Source organism: Nycticebus coucang, chromosome 12 (assembly GCF_027406575.1).
Source record: "Nycticebus coucang isolate mNycCou1 chromosome 12, mNycCou1.pri, whole genome shotgun sequence".
NCBI classification, from domain to species: Eukaryota; Metazoa; Chordata; class Mammalia; order Primates; family Lorisidae; genus Nycticebus; species Nycticebus coucang.
In genome coordinates, this window is record NC_069791.1 from 27,221,663 (window position 1) to 27,243,178 (window position 21,516).

The following is a 21,516-nucleotide window of genomic DNA, read 5'->3' on the forward strand; positions in this document are numbered from 1 at the left end:
CTGCCCATCACGGCTGTCTCAAGCCAGTATAAGAACACCTTCTATAACCTGATGTTTTTTCAGTGAGGGAAGAGGATGGCAGAAAACAGAAAGCAATGTTCAGTGCTAACTCAGGCATTTCAGTTTTACTGCTCAGGTAATAGTGGATTGCTAATACAGAAAACAGGAGGAGTTTTATTGAAGTTTTTTATGTGCACCCTGAAATCGTTTGCTCATTCTTCCTTATTGATTGTAAACAGCAGCTTTCAAACATGAATTCTCTGAGCTCCTAGCTCTCCACCAGGGCTAAATTAACATGATCTCAACCAGAGCCTCACTCTGCACCTCCAACTGCTCCACCTAGACCATTTCTCCTAATAGAGGTAGTTCATTCTGTCAGACAAATTTCCATCACTGGAAAGTCTGTATCAGATTGGTTAAGGTTTGATTTTTTATAGTCAGTGAAACCTGTGTATATTATTGCATCTCTTGCAAATTCAAAGGATTCTTTTGAAATATGTAGAATATAGTTTATAGACTTGTGGGGAAGTTTTTTAAAAAAGCATGACAAAGTGCATAGCACATAGCCTGGCTCCAAACAAGAGGTCACTACATGTGAACTCTCATTGTGGTGACTCTCTCTTAAGCTACCTGGCTGGATGTCTTCACAATCTCCCTTTCCTAAGTCACCCCTAACCCCTACTATTTGTCAGATGTGCGTGTACATACATGGCCTCCATTATAGGAAAAGTTTTTTCTTTTCTTTATGATTTTTGGAGGAAAATCGTGAAAAGAGAAGACAAATGCTTAGAAAAAATAAAAATAAAATATTTTCTCAAATAAAATCCAGATGTTTTAATCATCTAGTAGTGGAATAAAAATCATGACTGAAGTAGGAGATAATATAGGTTATCTGCAGAATTTTGTGCCCGGGACTCTTTCTTAAGAAAGAAACAAAACTCAGGGATTCTAGAAGACAAAATTGACATTTGGCTATTCAAGCACCTGCACAACACATACACATAAAATGAACAAAAGAAATAAATAAACAGACAGTAAACAAGAGAGGAAATGAGAGAGTGTGTGTCTATGTAATGATATTCAGTATAAAGGAATAAAAGAAAAATAACGAAAGGAACTGTCAGTCAACTGAGCACATCTTTCAGCCACCATATGAAACAACTCTTCCTAAGTAATAACACATAATTGGTCATTATGCACAAAATAGAAAAATACTTTTATAAATAAAAAATAGACAACCTAATAAAAAGCATGAAAATAATAAAATCGTAATTCATATGACTAATAAAGTGTGAATCTTAGTCAACCTGATTATAATGAATGAAATTACAATTTATACAAAATATAAAAGACGGATAATATTCAGTGTTGATTAGAGTAGGAGAAAATTAGAAGTTTATATAATCATTATATAACAGTAACTTGAGCTGTATTCAGATTTTCAACCTGCCTGTCCTTTGAGCAAATAATTCTACATCTAGAAAAGAGACCTAGAAAAATTACAGGATGAATGCATTAAAATATAGACATAAGGTTGTTTTTGTAACATTGTTAATGAAAGTAAAATATATGAAAACAATAAAAATGCCTACCAAAGGGTCAGTTTCCAATTTAAAATTGCATATCAATATATTGTCATAATTCAAAGTTATTTTAAAGAAAGAGATAGAAACACACACACAGTACTTGGAGATACGTTTTTGTTAAGCTGTTCAATGAAAGCAAGTAATCTGAAGATTAATGATTCAACTCTGGTAAAAGATAACATTTATGTGTATAGATATCTATTATCTAAATAAGAAAAGTCCAGGTTTTCTACACATCTTTTTTTCTTTTACACTTAATACTTGCAAAGACACATGTGTAAAAGATGTTTGTAGGAATTCTAGCGGCGTAAATGAATAAATACAGTGTTATTTCATTGAAAGGATGTGTTTACCACACTGTGGCACACAGAATACACTCTGTAAAGTGATATGGTTATAAATGTTTCCATGATCACAGATTTTGATTGAACCTGAGTAATGTTATTGCACTGAAACAATGTGTTTACTGCACTGTGCTAATTTAATAAACTTTAAAAAGATGATTCTAAGAATGGTAGCTGTATATGTGAATAGGACTACCACGCTATTTCAATGAATGAATATGTTCACCAACCATTGCTGCATTTAGTATACTCTGTAGAGGAACATGCACAAATAATTTTTCTTCCTTTTCTAAAAAAGTAAATATGCTTTATTTACTTATTTACTTTAATAACTAAAACTTTCTACCATTTGGCCACCACCTGCCCATTTTCCCTCCCGCAGCCCCTGACAACCACCATTCTGCTCTCTGTATCCCTGTGTATGACTATTTTTAGATTTCATATAAGATCATGCACTTGTGTTTCTGTGCCTGGCTTATTTCACGTATCATAATATTCTCTGAGTTCATTCATGTGGTTCAAATGGTAGGATTTTCTTATTTATTTAAGGCTACATAATATTGATTTGTATGGTTATGCCAACTTCCTTTATTCATTCCTTTGTTGATGGACATTAAGATTGTTTCCATGACTTGGCTATTGTTAATAATACTTCAATAAACATTGGAGGAAATATATCTTTAGAAACTCAAATGACAGTTATTTTAGTCATATATACAGAAATAGGATTGCTGGATCACATGGTAGTTCTATTTTTAATTTTTTAAGGAACCTCCATATTCATTTACACAGTGGCTGCATCAATTTACCTTCCCACCAACACTCTAAGAGGGCTTATGTTTTAGTATATATTCACCAACCATTGTTTTCCTTTTCTGAATAATATTCATACTAATATTAATAGCTATGAGATGACATGTCATCAGGGTTTTGATTTGCATGTTTGCATATCCCTGATGGTTAGTAATATTGAGCACCTCTTTGCATAGGAACACTAAGAAAGGGGCTTCAAGACTTCCGTGGGAGGAAAATCCGCTCTGCTGAACCAGGAAGTTTGGAGAGCCCAAAAGAAAGTGCTTATAAAGTAACCTAGGGAACCAAAGACCAATAGGAAAGGGCAATACTGCCTGGAGGCACAGAGAAGCCAATGAAAGACTTGCCACCCATGTCAGAGGACAGTTACCCTGCTGCAGACCGTTGAGTCCTCCCTCTTACCTTTTCTCCTCCACGAGAGGGACCCACTTCCAACTGTCTTTAAAAGTGCTCTAAACTTTCACTTTATTCTTCCTAAGTAAGATATCTGCTCATTATCCTGAAATTCGTGTAGGTTACTTTTGCTTTCTATCCACACTAACCGAAACCTCTCCAGTTTTATTTTCACTTGCCATTCACTTTCACTTTTTGTTACCTCCAGCTCTGTCAAACTTTCTAGCTCAGCCAGGTAATCGAACCAGGTCAACTGGGTTTGGGGAATTGGGACCCCCCCCAACATTTTTCATATAGCCTATTAGCCATTTGTATGTCTTCTTTGCAGAAATGACTACTCCCCATTACCCACAATATTAATGTTAGTGCCTCAGTGTGAAATTATAAAGCCTCTCTTGACCTGCTTACTACTTAACATTACTGCTCAATTCCTTAGTCATTATTCCTTTGCCCCTACGTCCCCAAATTGGGGAACAACGTTCATAACATATTAACATATGTATTTATGCATACATTTGTCTCCTCTGGAAGACTACACATTTCTAGATGTAGGGACGAAAACCCATTTACTTCTGTTTCCCTAGTACAATCCATAGATAATAAAAAGAACTCAATAAATGCTATTAGAAAAATAAAAGAATGAAGAACCTGCTCCATTGGTTTTTCTATATATGTATTTTCCTGAATGTCGAATTGGTAAAATGGTATCATGATTTCATTTCAAACAAGAATTCAAGTTCTAATAATAGTCTGCTAGCTAAATAGTGCCTATTATGTGTGTGTTTAAATATTGATGCATATGTATATTATAAGCATATGTATAAATATACATGTGTATATATAAACCTCTTACTCACCTTATACCATTATATTAGTACACATATTCAAAATTTCTCAAATTATCTATTAAATCTCCAATAAGAAAAAATTATTTTTCTTCAGCTTTAATTCTTTCTAGCTCTGCAACCCATGTTTTAATGACAGGAAATAAAAACATCTCTCACACACACGTATCTTTGGGATACATCTATAGCAAATCTTGAACTTCCCTGAATGTATAATTTTTATCAATCAAGCACTTGTCAAGTCTGCATCTGGGGAAAGTGAAAAACTGGCAGGAAAATTCTCTTTTATATAATTGTGAATAGGAAGGTAAGGCCTATATACCAAGTGTGAGAAAAGAAAAACGCAAGCACACTAATGTTTTAAATACAACTGAAAGAATTGATTATACAGTGCTAACGTGTTAGAAGTTATTTTATCTATAAGTTGTTTATATTCTATAAAATGAGAACGTGAAAGATGGTAAATTTTCACTATTACAAAGACATGAACCACATAGAAATTATCAAACAGCCCCATGCAATAAAATATACCTTTCTTGGGCAGTGCCTGTGGCTCATCCCCATATATCAGAAGTGGCGGGTTCAAACCCAGCCCTGGCCAAAAACTGCAACAACAACAAAAAATACCTTTATCGCTCACAAAGTATTATTCTGAAAATGCTGCCTGCAATTCCATATCGTACACTGCATACTTGCTTAACTGATGATTTGCCACAAAGATAGATTGGAAAATATTTTATCTTACGAAGAATTTCCACACACTTATCACTTTTAAGGGACATTATGCACGAATTCTCTTACTTTGGTTTTCTGTCCATAAAGCAATCTGACATAATTACAATGAACAAGAGTTTGTCAGTTTGATTTAAAAACTTCTGGATGTGGTGCTAAAAGTAACCTAGTTTATCCTATTCAATCTGAGGAACAAATCTTCAACGTGGCTTCTCAAAGAAGCTTTTTAAAAATTTCTTTTGTGGAATAGACAGTACTCCTTAGTGACATTTTATACTAGAACAACAGCCTAAGGCCATTGTCCTGTCAAAGTAGAATTTTTCCCCACTTCTCAGCAGCTTTATTGGGTTATAATTTACATAGTACAATGTGTCCCCTTGGAAGTATATAATATAATTTGATTATTTATAGAAAATGAATTGAATTGTGCAACCATCAATAAATTTAGTTTTAGAACATTTCTATCACCTCAAAAAGTTCCTTTGTGTCATTTTCACTTAATCCACACTCCGCCTCACAGCCCAAGGCTTCCACTGATTTGCTTTCTGTCTCTACAAATTTGCCTTTTCTGAACATGTCATATAAATGGATTCATACATTATGTAGTCTTTTGCATATGACCTTTTTCACTTGCATAATGCTTCAGCATCCGTTTGGAGTTTTTTTTTTTTTTCCCCTCCCTTTATATTGCTAAATACTATCCCATTACATGTATATACCAAATTTTGTTTACCTAGTCATTACTTCATGGACATTTAGATGGTTCCTAGTTTGAGGATATTACAAAAAATACTGCTATACAAATTCCTATTTATTTGCATGAACGTATTTTCATCTCCTGTTTTAGTATCCTAGAAGTGGAATTATTGTATCCCAAAGAAGGTTCATATTTAACTTGTTAAGAAACTACCAAAGCACTTTCCAAAGTGACTGTACCATTTTATGTTCCTGGCAATGATATATGACTGTTCCAATTTCCCCACATTCTTGCCAATACTTAGTATTGTATGTCTTTTTGTTCAAGTTATTTTTTGACAAATTATAGATGTGTCTATTTATGGATTACAAAGTGGTGTCATGATTTTCGAATACAATGTGGAATGATTGAATTGACTAACATAATCCATCAACACAAATATTTAACATTTTTTTGTGATATGAGCATTAGAAATATACTGTTAGGGGTACTGAAATGTACATTTCTCTATTATTTTGGTGGGTGTGTTAATAGTATCTCATTGTGATTTAGTTTGCATATTTCTAAAGACTAATGATGTTAAGAATTGTTTCATTTGGCTGAGTGCAGTGGCTCGTGGCTGTAATCCTAGCACTCTGGGAGGTGGATTGCTTGAGCTCAGGAGTTCAAGACCAGCCTGAGAAAGAGCTAGATCCCATCTCTGAAAAAAAAAAAAATAGCCTGGCATTGTGGTGGATGCCTGTAGTCCCAGCTACTTGGGAGGCTGAGGCAAGAGGATAGCTTATGCCCAAGACGTTGAGGTTGCTGTGAACTATGACACTACGGCACTTTACCAAGGGTGACAAAGTGGAACACTATCTCAAAAAAAAAAAAAAAAAGATAATTGTTTCAATTGCATATGAGCTATCTGTAAACGTTCTTTAGTGAAATTTCTCTCAGATCTTTTGTTCCTTCTGTTTGTTTTCTGTTCTATTATAAATACATGTCCTTTATTATATATATATGTAATTTTCAAATATTCTCTTCAATGTGTGAACTGTGTTCACTTTCATAACAGTATCTTTGGAAGCACAAAGTTTTTCATCTTAATGTCTTTTTTATCTTTTATGGGTCCTATTTTTGGTGTTTTATCTAAAAAATACATAAACACCAGATATTTTCCCATTTAGTTATAATTTGCTTAACTCAGGCACAGAAAAATTACACAGTGCTTAAGAAAATTCTCCATACAACAAAGAGCAGAATTACAATTCTATAGAATCAGAAACAAACTGTAAGGTAAGTGTGTCCTAAAAAAATTTACAAAATAAATGAACTTGTAATGATGAGCTGAGACACGGGGTTGGATCGTCAAATCAGACACTCAAATCAGAGACCCAGCATCAAATGTTTTTAGGGATACCCAAAGAATCTAGAGAAGCACATAGCAGAGAAATATCTGGGACATCCTAGATGACTACCTAAATCCTTTTACCCTGGTTTGAGCATGATTTCTGAATCCTAAAATAATAGAAAAGATCACAAAGTGAGGTTTAGAAGGTTTCCTCATAGGGTAAAGTATCTTAATCAAACATTCCCACTTTTATACACCAAGGAGTTTTGTTCTCTAGAGCAGGGGTCCTCAAACTATGGCCCATGAGTCACATGTGGCCAGCCGAGGACATTTACCCGGCCCGCCAGGTGTTTTTGCCACAGCTGCCTGTCTTGCTTAGCAGCCGACTCGTCCCGGGCTGCAGTGCACATGTGTGGAATGTGCGCCAACTCTCCAACTCTGCTCCTTCTCTCTGTCTCTTGACTCTTCTTCTCAGTCTCTGGTATAATCAGAGGAGTGACCAGGTTGCCTGTGCAGAGCTTGCTGCTGCCTAAGGACCGAGGTAAGAACAAGTTAGGATTTATTTATTTATTTTTTGAAGTTAGGAGGTCTACTTTTTTTTTGTAGTTAAGGGGGGCTGTTTTTTCCTGAAGTTAGGAGGTCTTTTTTTTTTTTGAAGATAGGGGGTGCCCTTTTTTTGAAGTTAGAAGAGCCTTTTTTTTTTGAAGTTAGGAGAGCCTTTTTTTGAAGTTGGTTAGTTGGTTGGGGTGGTTTCTAAGGGGGTTGCATCACAGTGATAACGCAAATAGTCAGCGCTCAGTGCCAATGCAAATTGTCAGTGCTCAGAGGTAATGCAGATGGTCAGAGGTCAGAGGTAATGCAAATAGTGCTCAGTGGCAAAAATAATTGTAAGTGCTCGGTGTTAATGCAAATTGTTAGCATTCAGTATTAATGCAAACTGTCAGCAGTCAGTGTTAATGCAAATGGTCAGTGCTCAGTGTTATCTCATGGGGACCCCAAACTGGTAATCTGCCTAGGGCCCCATGGGAACTTAATCCAGCTCTGCAGACAGCCGAGGAGTAGGAAACCCAATTTAATTGCCAGAGAGTGCATTTATATTCTGATTGCTATTCAGTTGTGTATGATGTTGTATGTTGTGTGCTGTGCAAGCCCTGGTTCACACTGTTGCAATCTCTGAGCAGTGCGGGTTCAGCCATATGCTTGTATGGCTGAAATCACATTAGATTCAGAAGAAAAAATGCATACATACCTTCTTTTTTCCTGCAATGGAATATGATCACATGGGTCTTCTCACATGCAAGTTCACAGATCGCAGTGCGGTTTGCACAGGGTAGTGTGAACTGGAAAGGTGGTGGAGGAACTGGCTCTGTAATCGTGCCTGTTCCCGCACCGCACCAGTGTGAACCTGAGGTAAAAGTGGAGTTCCACCATATGGGCACTGGCGAGGCTGAAATGATGTGGACTGGCAAGGCTGCATTGATGGACACTGATCAGACTGCATTGATGGGCACTGATCAGACTGCATTGATGAGCAGTGCAGTGTGTATGTCTCTGTGTGGGCAAAGTTATTGCTGGTATATTGTTTTTGGAGTGCTATATATATATATATATATACACACACATATATATATACATACTATATATATACATATATATGTATTTTACTAATAGCAATTTGGAATCCCTAGAAAACAATGATATCAAGAAAGAGAAAAATTGACTCAGAGTGTAGGATATTCAAAGAAAAGTGGACTTATGATTACTTTTTTGTGCAGTACAAGGAAAGAACTGTGCATTATACCAGATTATAGTGTCTGTGTTCAAAGAATACAATTTGCATGGACCCTATCACACTCAACATAAAGATAAATATGATTGTTAGGTTGGAGAAGTGAGTAAAGATAAAATTTTAAAACTGAAATATACATTGACAGCTCAGCAAAATACTTTTGTGAAGCAGAAACAGCTAAATACTTCATCACTGAGAGTAAGTTTTCAAGTTGCCAAGCTAATAGCGTGCACTGGCAGACCATTCATGGAGGGAGAAATTGTTAAAGAATGCCCTCTTTCTGTTTTCAAAGAGATGTGTCCAGAGAAGGCCGATTTATTTAGTACAGTGAGTCTTTCAGGACCCTCAATTACACGAAGGATTGAAGAAATTGGAGACAATTTGCATCAGCATTTGAAAAACTCCACAAAAAAACTTTGCTATTTTTTCTTGGCACTCAACAAAAATAATGATATTCGTGATTCTGCACAACTTCTAATTTTTATTCATGGGACGAATGACTATTTCGAAGTCACAGAAGAGCTTGCTGCACTGCAAAACATCAAAGGAACAACTACAGGAGAGGATATCTGTGAAAAGGTTTGCCAAACTCTGAATAGTTTGAAGCTGGACTGGGTAAAACTAGCCAGTGTGACAACTGATGGTGCTCCTAGCATGGTGGGATCTAAGAAAGGAGTAATTGCTCACATTAACCAAGAGATGGACAAACATAACCATTCTTATCCAATAGCCATACACTGCCTCAGCCACCAACAAGCGCTGTGTAGTAAATCACTGAAGTGGGACTCTGTTATGAAAACTGTGGTATCTTGTGTTAACTTCATTAGAGGTAATGCACTAAACCATAGACAATTTCAGGAATTTCTGTCTGAGCTAAATGTTGCCTGTGAAGATGTTCCATACCACACAGAAGTCCATTGGCTGAGTCAAGCGTGAGTTTTGAAACATTTCTATGACTTACTTCCACAGATTACACTTTTCTGCTTTCAAAACATGAAGAAGTACCAGAGCTTAATGATGCAGAATGGAAATGGCACCTTGCCTTTCTGACAGATGTAACAGAGCTACCCAACAGTTTCAATGTGCAACTTCAAGGAAAGGGGAAGCTCATCTGTGATATGCAATCACATGTGAAAGCATTTGAAGTAAAATTAGGCCTCCTCATCAAACAAGTGAAGGAGGAAAATTTCTGCCATCTCCCCACAACTCAAAATCTGTTAGTGGAAAATCCATTGGTTGCATTCCCAAATAAAACGTGTGGATTCACTGGAAAAGTTGCAATAGGAGTTCCAATTTAGATTTAAAGAGCTTCATCTCCATGAACAGGACAAACAGCTTTTCCATAACCCATTTTCTATTGACATTGAAAATGTGGATACGATTTACCAAATGGAACTGGCTGAACTGCAGAATTGTGACTCTCTGAAAGACACATTCAAGTCAAGCAGCCTTCCTAATTTCTATGCATCTCTCCCCTCTGAGATATACCCTAATCTCCAGGAACCATGCACTCAAAATGGCAACCATCTTTGGCAGCACTCATGTCTGTGAACAGCCTTTTTCCAGAATGAAACATCTGAAATCTCCAACCATATCTAGACTAACTGATGCACACTTGCATCACTTGTTACGACTAGCAGTGACAAATATGGACCCGGACATCGACCATCTCATTAGCCAAAAGCAGGCCCATAGTTCCCATTGAAATACTGGTAAGTTTGTTGATTTAACTTTACTTGTTCTTCATTTTAAATATTGTAGATGTTCCCGTTTTGTTTTTTTACTTCAAAATAAGATATGTGCCGTGTGCATAGGAATTTATTCATAGTTTTTTTTTTTTAAACTATAGTCCGGCCCTTCAACGGTCTGAGGGACAGTGAACTGGCCCCCTGTTTAAAAAGTTTGAGGACCCCTGCTCTAGAGAGCTATAGACTCAAGGTTTACTTGCCCTACCTAATCCTTTAGCCAAGGGCTTTGTGCTATATGTGTTTAACAGATAAGGTCCCTTCCGCCTAGGAGATACCATTAGTCTACTTAACCAAAAGTCCATTTGACAAGATTAGATGGTGTCATTTGCCTTCTTTTCTTTCCCTTGGGAAGATTCTATTAAGTAAATAAAATCAATCAATAGCAGGCCAGCTGCTTTAACTCCTTTATATTAAAAAAGAAAAATATAAAATAAAAACGTAAATTTGGCAAAGAACCAATTAAAATAAGAAGTGTCATCATTACAATGAAAATAATCATTATTTAGGTTTAATAGAAGGTTGGATAATAAGGCAGGTGTAGGAAAAAAATATCTTCATGTATTGATATGTCTCAATGTAATTTGTGAACACAAGTCTCAAGTGTGCTTAAAATGCTTCTGAGCAACTGAATTACATTTCTCATGTTTATTTATCCCCCATTTTCCTACAAAACTCCTGCATATCCATGATTTTCCCTCAAACTTTCAATAACTTTACATCTTTCCTCTCTCTTAGCTGATTATGTTAGTTTGACTCAATGAAAACATTGATAGAATTGCAGACCTTCTGCAGTTCCAACCAACCCTTTCTCAAGAGAATCTTGATAAAGATTTTCTGTCTCATGTTGGCTGGAGGAGAGTAACAACAGCCATTGGCACAAGCTACCCAGTGCGATGTCTCCTTGTATAACAAAATCTTCTGCACCATGAAGAGTAACAAAAGCTGTTACCATAGGACCCTACTAGAAATCCATCTCTACTGGGGGAAGGGAACAAAAACAAACAAAAGCCACCACCACCATCCAGGCTGCAGCTGGGTGAGAGGCACTTATGTAGGTCACACTCCAAAGACCCAAGGGCAAAACAGAAAGTCATCTGACCCCAAAGGCTTAATCAGAGTATCAGAGAATTTCATGCCCCCTTGCACCCTGCTATGACCAAACTAATATCTTTAGAGTGAAAATAACAGTGCAGTCTATCTCGGAGAATAGAAAGAGAGAGACTTTCTCTGGAGAAAGCTGCAAAGGGCAGACCCAAAGCAGAGTGAAGGGTGGGCATTAAGAACATGACCTTTGGAAAACCACTCCCAACACCAAAAATATAGTACTAGTAGTAGAATTTAAAGTCTGTGGTGACCTGAGGGTCAATACTAACAACAAACCTCAAACCGGTACAACTTCTGAGTTGAGTAAAACACAAGTCACATTAAAGTCCTAGGGGAAGGAAAAGGCTCATCACCACATATAAAAATACGGGTTTCATAAAGACAACTCAGATATCCACTGATGACTGAATAAACAAAATGTGGTACATACATACAATAAAATATTATTCTGCTTTAAAAATAATTGAAACTCTGACTCATGCTACAACATAAATGAAACTTGAACACATTACACACATATTAAGTGAAATAAGTCAGACCCAAAAGGACAAACATTATATAAACCTACTTGTATAAAGTACTAGAATAACTAAGTTCATAGACACAGAAAGTAGAATAGTGGTTACTGGGGGTTGGGAAGGAAGAGTTACTGCTTAATGCTTGCTGAGTTTCGATTTGGGATGAGGAAAAGGTTCTAGAGGTGCATGATGGTAATGTTTGTACAATAACGTGAATATGCTTAATGTCTCTGAATTGCACTCTTAAATTGGCTTAACTGCAAAATTTTATGTTATGTATATTTTACCACAATAAAAAATGTATATTGCCTTAGATATATTGCCTTGCACAAGAATTACAGTTCAGAATGATAAAAAGGGCTACAAAAAGGCAAAAACAAACGCAAAAAGACAAAGCAATTATTATCACAACCAGACTCAAACATGACACAGATTTTGGTACTATTATACTGGGAATTTGAAATAACTATAAGTAATCTATTGAAGTTTCTCATCGATGAGGCAGAAAACATGCATGATCAGATGAGAAGTTGCAGTAGAAAACCTGTAAGAAAGAATCTAGAAATGCTAAAAATAAAAAGCATAGCAACAAAGATGAATAGAATATTCGACAAGCACATCAGTAGATTCAACACACCCAATGAAAGAGTCAATGAACTTGAGGATAGACAATAGCCGTTACCAGGCTGAAGGGTGCACATACACACACACACACAGACACACATACACAGAGAAACACACAGACACGCACACACACAAACACAGACATAAACACACAGACACACGCACACACACACCAGAGACAGAGAGAGAGAGAGTAAAATTTAAGAACAGAACATGCAGGAGTTATGGGACAATATACTTAAAAGCATAATTGGAATTCCCTGAAAGGTGAACAGAAAAGATATTTAAATAAAAAATGGCAAAGACAGCAGTGCCTGTGGCTCAAAGGAGTAGGGAGCTGGCCCCATATACTGGAGGTGGTGGATTCAAACCCAGCCCCTGCCAAAAAAAAAAAAGAAACAAAAACACACACACAAAAAAAAATGGCAAAGAAATTTCCAAAATTAATGATAAACACTAAACTTCAGGTCCAACAGCTAAGAGAATACTTCCTCTAAACCTACCATTTTCTGTGATCTTTCCTCTGTGAATTCAGCTTTGCTGCAACCCTGCCTAGCTCTTCAAAACTATTGCTGCTGAAAGCCTATATGTAGGTAGAACATGTCATATTATTTGCTATAAATCTGTCTATTAATCTGTACCTATGTGTCTGTTCCCTTCTATGTTTTTGTGCCTATAATTTAATATTTTATCATAATATTTTTCAGAGTGACGCTGTGTGTAATAACACCAAAATATAAACAGGTTTAATCATTTATTAAAATCTTGAATTCCATTGGTTATTCGGTTGATCTACTGATTTGGGAGAACTTTTAAAAAGACAAAGATACAGGGATGGCACCCGTGGCTCAAAGAAGTAGGGCGCTGGCCCCATATACCAGAGGTGTTGGGTTCAAACCCAGCTTTGGCCAAAACCAAAAAAAAAAAAAAAGACATATTATAGAATAACATTAGATCAGTAATCAAAATTTATGCCAAAATGACATATTTGTTCTTAGGGAAAGCTAGATGCTCAAAGAGAGACAAAGAATAAAGAAAAGAAAAAAATGCTTCATACTTGTAAAGTGTATGTAAATCTTTGCAATAAAAATGAAAAATGTTTATTTCAGCTAAATATATTTAGATTTATCTTGAAAAAAGGTGCAGACTATCAGAGTAGTGAAATCTTTCAAACTATTACTAGAATTTTGAAGAGGCCTCTATCTGTAGTTTTTTTTTTTATAAGGCAGATGGCTTAAACTTTATCAATGTTTTGCTCATTGCAGACAGGAGAATATGTTAGATTCACCCATTAAACACTTGCTTAATGACTTTCCAAGCTTTTACAAGCCTTGCGATTGCAAAACAACTTAGCATTTACTTTATGTGAACATTTTACAAATAATGCATTCCAACTTTTACAGGAAAATTATCCAAGGTACAAGGATATTCTTTGCATTTCTTGCTCCTTAACCATTCCTCTGGGTGGATATTAACTACTACTACTCTAGTGGTAGGAGTATCTATAAAGTTCACCTAATTTCCCTGTTTGTGGCAGATCAGTAGTTTCAGAATTAAAATACTAGATGCTGTTCTAGAAAAATTCTCAGCGGTATCTCCAGTACCTAGAACATACTATATTTTTCTGTATATATGGTATACCTTTTAGCCCAAAATATTGAGAGAAAAATAAAGATGTGCATTAGACATGGGTAGGAAAGCTTGGGAGCAGTGGGGGCTCAGTAGCCTCCCCAGGACTGCTGCTATCGCCCACCTGGGCCCACCAGGCACATTGGGGTTCCAGTACAGGATCTGGTGTGAGTGAACTGGAACAGTGTCTACCATTCACTGCCATTAGGGATGGGGGTAGTGGCAGGTCTGGCAGATGGGCTGGGGCCATGTGGGGTAATAGCCTAGGCCCAGCTGCATGAACGGCCCTCAGGGACCCACTTGGCTGCTTGTGGGCTGAGCGGCCTCAGAACCTCCCCCCCTGCCAGCCATGTGTGGAGTCCTCTTAGCAGTGGCCCCCAATGTGGCAGGAAGGGAAGGGCTCCCAGGAGAAAGGGAAGGGGAAGCCTTTGCAGGGCCCATCGTTGCAGGAGGGCAGTGCCAGCTGCATGTTTACCAAGGAAGTGTTAACCCTCCCCCAAGGTGTCTTTTCCACCTAAGAACCAGCCATTTTCTTGAGGGGTGTGTGCTTGAAAGTTTGGGCAAACGATGTGGGCAAGTATTATACATGGGAGCACATGCAAAATATGATAGTAGGTGATTAATAGCTGGAGAGGGAAGAAAGAGAAAAAGAGAAAGGAGGACGGTAGAGTGGAGAGGGAGGGTGAGAAGGAGGAAAGAGGGATCTTTCCTGCTCCAGCATCATTGCTTGACCGGCATGATCAAATATTTTAGAGAAATAAAATATCATATGTCCCAAATAAAATTGGATAACCTGATTGTTCTATCAGGTCAGGATTCACCCAACCATTTATTTAAACACATTATTCGACTGCTTACATTTGTTAGACACTGTGCCTGGGGCTAGGATGTAAAAGTACATTCCTGTACCCAAGCTCTCAACAGCCTCCATTCTTATAAGGAATTCAGATATAAATGAATCATGCAATACAGTGAGGGAAAAAGCTGAAAATTATACACAAAAGTGAGATGTAATTACCTTGGGTCATTCATTTCAGGAGTGCTAAAACATAGATAACAATTTTCTAGTTGACCAAAAAAAAAAAAAAAAAAACCAGGAAAAAATAAAAATAAAAAGGAAGGGTATGGCAGGCAGAAGGATGCAACTATAAAGGCAGAAATATGAGACAAGGCTTCCAGTGGTAATTAGTTTGAAATTAGAGGGAGGCAATTAGGAGACCCTTGCAGGGAGGAAAGGCCCAGGGAGGAGATAGTGGATAGTGTCATTACAAGAAGGTTAGAGAAGAGAGGGTTGCTCTAGAGATAAGTAAATGGAAGTGTAGTTAGGAACTCATATGTATTCATCAGGAAAAATTGCATAAATATAAACACATATAAATATAAATATGATAAAGAGTAATATAAGAGTAAAAAAATGACTAAATTGGTCTTCTGTTGTGTGTGAAGTGTCTTTATGCATGAGAAGATGTTGGTTAATCTGTTAGTTTCTGGGGTCTGAAGGTCAAAGGAATACATGAATATGACATGAATCTGTAAAAGAATCGCTTTCTAAAGGAATGTCCAGGATTTGTTTGCCTCTTTTCCTACTCTTGTGGGGATAACTAAAAATAAATATCATGTATTTGTGGAAAATTAAGTTTTTCTTTAATAGAGGACATTTCAATTATATAAAAAATGTTTAAGGCATATTAGTTCTAAATTTCATTTGTAATATTTTAAAACTACATAAAGCTAGTTTGCAAAAAGCAAATCTCACCAAAAGTATTAAGTTTAGAGTACAGGCAGAAATTTCTTTCTTTCTTTTTCTTTTTTTTTTTTCAATGTGAAAGCAGTCACTGTTTATTAACTGACCAGATTACAAAAACAATCAGGGCAGATACCTTAGTTCATTCTTCTAATAAGCCTATGGATTTGGTCTTCCCTGTTACCAGCATCTCCATCCTCTACAGTGAGTTGTCTTTTTCTTCATTCCACCCATGGAAATGATAACTTGAAGGGCCACAAGAAGTTATTTGCTTCTTTGAAGGGTTTTCCAACAGTCTAGATCTCACGAATCAGATCCTCCATGCAGATGATGCCATATTTACCAAGAGATCGCGCAAACTGTTATCAGTCAATGCAATTTGTTTCTTATTGATTTTGCCATAACCATGCTTGTAGATTAGCACATTTACTGACTTCAGATTTGGGTACCCCCCCTGCAATATACGGTCCTACAATCCTCAGCATGTTAGCCTTATTGACCTTAACGAAAGTTCCATTGAAGATCTGGCGAAGGCTAAGAAGCTGCAACACCTTTCAGACCTCTGGACTCACACCATTGATACCTCTGATCCTGATGACAAATGCTGATTTTGGTTCTGCAGGTACATAGAAGTTACCAGCTTTTCTTGCCATCCTAGCCATCCGAATCTCAGTTCTGTACATCTGCCTGTATTCTTTATGATGATGCTTAGCTTTTTCATACATAAGCTTCCTCCTTGCCTTTGAAGCATCTTTTGGGCACGCTTCTTTCTCAGATGCTTGATCTTCAGCTCTGCAAAGTTCTTTCACTTTTTCTTAAGGGTTTCTGGCACTGCAGGAACCTTCTTTTTCTTCTCTTCAACACCCTCCATGGTTCCAGCAGGAAAAGTGGAAGCTTCAGAAATTTATTAATAAAAATTACTTGTTTAGTAAGTGGTGTCTACCAGTTTTTATTAGAAACAGTTTCCTGTCAAAATGTCACTGACGTGTACCACAGACAGCAAAAATGAATGTGTGTTCCTCAGTTTTTTATGAAACATCGCCTGGATTCCTTACAAGGATAATTAAATAACTGCACACTAATGAAATCATTGATGCACAATCATTTTATATTATTACATGAGCTCTCAAGAACCTCTAACCAACTGACACTCACTGTTGCATACTTTGAATGTAGTACTGGTAAGTACTTCACATCAAGAAGTAGCCTGAGATGCAGTTCCTGCTCTTGCAAATTGGACATTTAATTGGACATCTAAGGCTGATGGACCAACCCAGTAATTAAATCTATAATGGTAACAAAACCGCCTCATTTTATAACATTGGAAGGTAAAGGCATTTATCACAGCCCAGCATAGCCTAGTAAGGCAAAGAGCTAGATGATCAAAGAAGAGGGGCCCAATGTAAGATGCCTGGCAGATGGTCTAAGAAAGCAGGGTTCCATTCCAGACTGGCCATTCTCAGAAAATGGTGACAGATTTATGATAGCTTATCTCAATACATCTCATCATCTCAATACATCATTTTATGATAGCTTATCTCAATACATCTCATGGAGAGCAGACTAGAACGAAGATGAAGTTGTAATTGGTAAAGAAGCAACGAGCAGTTATATTAGCTGGGAGGGAGGGATGTTTGCTAGGTTGTGAGTTAGACGGAGTCCTTGTTTTTTGTATGAAAAGGTCAGGTCAGAATTAGAAAGAATATGAAGTTGCCTTGCTTTGTCTCACTTCCCTGTGACCTCAGACTGGCTGCGACGTTAGTATTCTATGAGACATTTTGTGTCCTACAGGAGAAAAACTTGGCCTGGCTATGAGTGTCAGGCTAGCTTCTGATATCACTAAGAAAACCAGTAATTGTCAGACCAGTACCCAGGTGCCACAATGGTTTTTCTCTTTTTAAGATGCAACCATAGTTCATTACATTTTGGTAATTCCAGTTAGTGGTGTTTCAGAAGTAACTAGACAGGCGGTTAAGCATGCAAGCCTGAGGGTTGGATAAGGAAAGGTAAGGGCTGCAAGTAGAAATTCAGGAATTATCATCGACATATTCCCTTGGAAGACGTCTAGAGAACATTTAATCCAAGATTTAAAGAGTTCCGTGTTTACAGACAGGATAAGGGAAAGTAAATCAGCAAGGAACTGACAATTACTGCCACAGAAGCTGGAGTAAAATGAAGAGTGGCATTGTGCCCGTCTGGGGAAAACGGTAACTCCAGAAGAATGGTCAACACTGTTAAACGCTTCTGAAAGGTCAGCGAAGAAAAAGACTAAAATGTTATTCATTGAATTAGAGCCATTGATGTCGTAGCTGACCTTAGCAAGGGATGAGGTATTAAAATAATGGTAGTGGGAGGGAGATGGGAATGCATTGGGGAGGAAGTTAGACGGGCAATGCAGAGAGTAGAGATAGGAGAGGGTGGAGGGGGGAAGGACTGGACTCGAAAGGGAGAGACTTGAGAATTCTAAAATGCTAATTGGAAGCATCCCTATAGAAGAGAAAAATGGACAATAGCTTTTGTAAAATAATTGAGAAAAGAAGCGGGAGGGAAATCTGGGTGCACACTTGCTTTATTGTAACAGGACGGATGAGAGGGAGAAAGGTGAGGACGCCCGGTGTTGCAGGTTGGCCAGAACATTGAGGGAATTTCATTCTCATACCTCTGCTTTCTTTGTTAAAGTGGGAAAAAAAGAAAAAGGTGACAAGGAGGGCAGATGTTCAGGAAGATTAAAAAAGGAATTACTTTATTTGCTTTATGTTGTGATTTCAAATAGAAGGGAGAAAGACCCATCTTAAGAATTATTCTCCACTTCTTTTGTTACACCTTAATGACCAGCAAATTGCTAAAATGTAGGCTAAGAAAAGTTTTCTGCCCCTCGACAGATGTGACAAAAAGTCATCCATTTAATGTATTAGGTTAAAGGCGCATGATGTTTTACAGATTTCTCTTAATGCATCTAAAGGAAACTCTGAATCAAAGGCAGTTTTGTTTATGTCTGGCCTGATTTCTCTTCCAAATTAGCAAGGGAGGAAGAAATGTTTAACAAAATGTAATACTCATGCTTTTGAAAGCCTACCTTTGATGCACCTAAACTCATTTTGGATGAGAAATACTTTAAATAATACATCATATTCCTTTATTTATTTTCAAATAGCCAGTATCTATTCTCATACTTTGGAATTGTGTAATCCATTTTTTTCTCTAGTCAATTAGATTGTATCTTTATTTTATATCACATTCCATTAAAACCTGAGCTCTATTTCTTTTTTAAAAATTAAATCATAAAGAGGTAGATCATGTATACATTAATGCATTTATGGGGTACAATGTGCTATTTCATATACAATTTGGAATGTTTACATCATACTGGTTAATATATCCCTCACTGAGCTCTATTTCTTATTGCTATTCTATTTTATGCAACCGCATGGCTATTCCAACAGCACATTGGGAACAACTAACTGTAATGTACTTCGGGCTTACAGTCTATACACACATCAGTGTTGATAAACTAAGCACTCCATTAACATGTTTTTATAGGTATGAACAGCAATGTGTGTTAGCACCATTTACATTTAGCTGCTTTATTAATTCCATTTATGAGTTTTGTAAAAAAAAATTTTAAATGCCCTTCAGATGTATATTTACTACCGCAAATCACCACACAAAATGAATTGACTTTTGTCTTTATGCCCCTAAAGCATAATATAAAAACAGGACCTTGCAGTTAGGATTTCTATCTTATTTTGAGATAACATATTAGAAAAAGGTTATAGGACTAGGATGTTTTTCTCACTGTGCCTAAATATCACTTCATATTGTTTTCTGTCCATAGGGAAAATGCTTCAGGCTTAGCAAGAAATAAAAAGAAAGCTGGGCATGGCCGTCCTCTGCTTCTCTACATAGCATCAGTGGAGCTAGAGAAGATGTTTTTGTCCTGCCCAGGTATGTGTGTGTGTCTGTGAAACTTCAATGAACTATCTTTGAACTCTTTAGTATAAGTGGCGTTATAAAATCATACTTCTGTGTAGTGGTTTTTGTTGTTTTTCTAATTATGCCCCATTCTGTAAAAATATATTTGTCACTATATGTACCATCAATTTTGAAGGTTAATTAAGAGCCAATAAATGATTGACTAAATTTTCCCCTCAGTCATACTTTCTTTTTTTTTTTTTTTTTTTTGGTTTTTGGCCAGGGCTAGGTTTGAACCCGCCACCTCTGGCATATAGGACCGGCGCCCTACTCCTTGAGCCACAGGCGCCGCCCTAGCCATACTTTCTTAAATAGTTATTAATAATCCCATGCAGTACTGGGGCACGGCACTGTTTTCTTCTAAGCAGGCTTCATCTACCAGGAAGAAAGATACCCATGGAGACCATCAGTAGAATGTTTCCAGCTGCTTTTTCTTGGCACTGTTAGCTTTTTGCATGCCCATCCACCTCCCTGCTTTACCCCCTGTGCCTACGAGCTCCTGTTATATCCTTATATCTGCAAGCTCCTGAGTTAACCTTCATAGATAGGAACCTAGCTATAAAGCTTCTTTTCATCTTCTTTAAGACAAACATTTATTGGAATATTCCAGTAAGACCCCTTATGTTTTTGTTTAGGTAGTTGGTTTTGTTTTTGCGTAAGTTAGTCAAAAGCAATTTATGTGACTTGCAACAGAAAGATTTTAACTATTACTGAAATCTGTTAACACTTTCACTTTTACAATATAAGAAAACAAAGCTTCATTAGTTGCTCAGTGAATAAGGAATTGAAATTATTTCGCTGAAAATGATGACATTCTCAGAATAATGAGATTCAAGCCAGAAATACTGCTGGGACATTTGCTAAATTAAACAAATCAGAGGGGTAAACAAACCACCCCAGAATCACTTCTTCCCAAATGTCTGCCTTCTGAAATTTATTTTCTGAGTTTATTGGTGGGAAATTCCAGGTTGATTCCCCTCCACTATGGCCTCACAGTCCAGTCTTCTGATGTTTTTTTCCTTTCTTTCTTTTTTCTTCTTTTTTGGTAGCATTTGTTATAATTACCTCTTTTCTTTCTTCTTCTTCTTCTTCTTCTCCTCCTCTTACTTTTCAATTACAGTTTTTTTCCATCTAAAACTTCTAAAGGACCAAGATCTTGTTTTATCTCTTCCAGTATCTCCAGTACCTAACAGAGTCACTGAGAACCTAGTGGACACTCGAGATAATTTTATTAAATGAAGAAATGAGCAAGTGAATGAGTTACTTTAAAAAGTTCACATCAGTTTTCTCACAGTCCAGAATACTATTCTCTTTGCATCCCCCCTTTACATGTATATAATAACCACGGCCCCTCCAGTTCAGAATCAATCATTTAGTCAATTTTACAAATACCTATCAAGTGTCTTTGTAAGGCTTTAAAGGGATTCAGATAGTAATAAATTCTATATGCTTCAAGATTCTTTTATCCCAGTTCAGGTCTTCTCAGCCTGGACCCCTAGAGGGTGCATGGAGAAATTTTTTGAGTTTATATTCTCTTCTACGTGCCTGCCTATGTGCATTTTGGGGGTGGGGGGAGTGGAATTCAGAGAGCTCAATCAGATTCTTACAAGGGAACATAATCGGAGAAATAGTGAACAGGGTGATG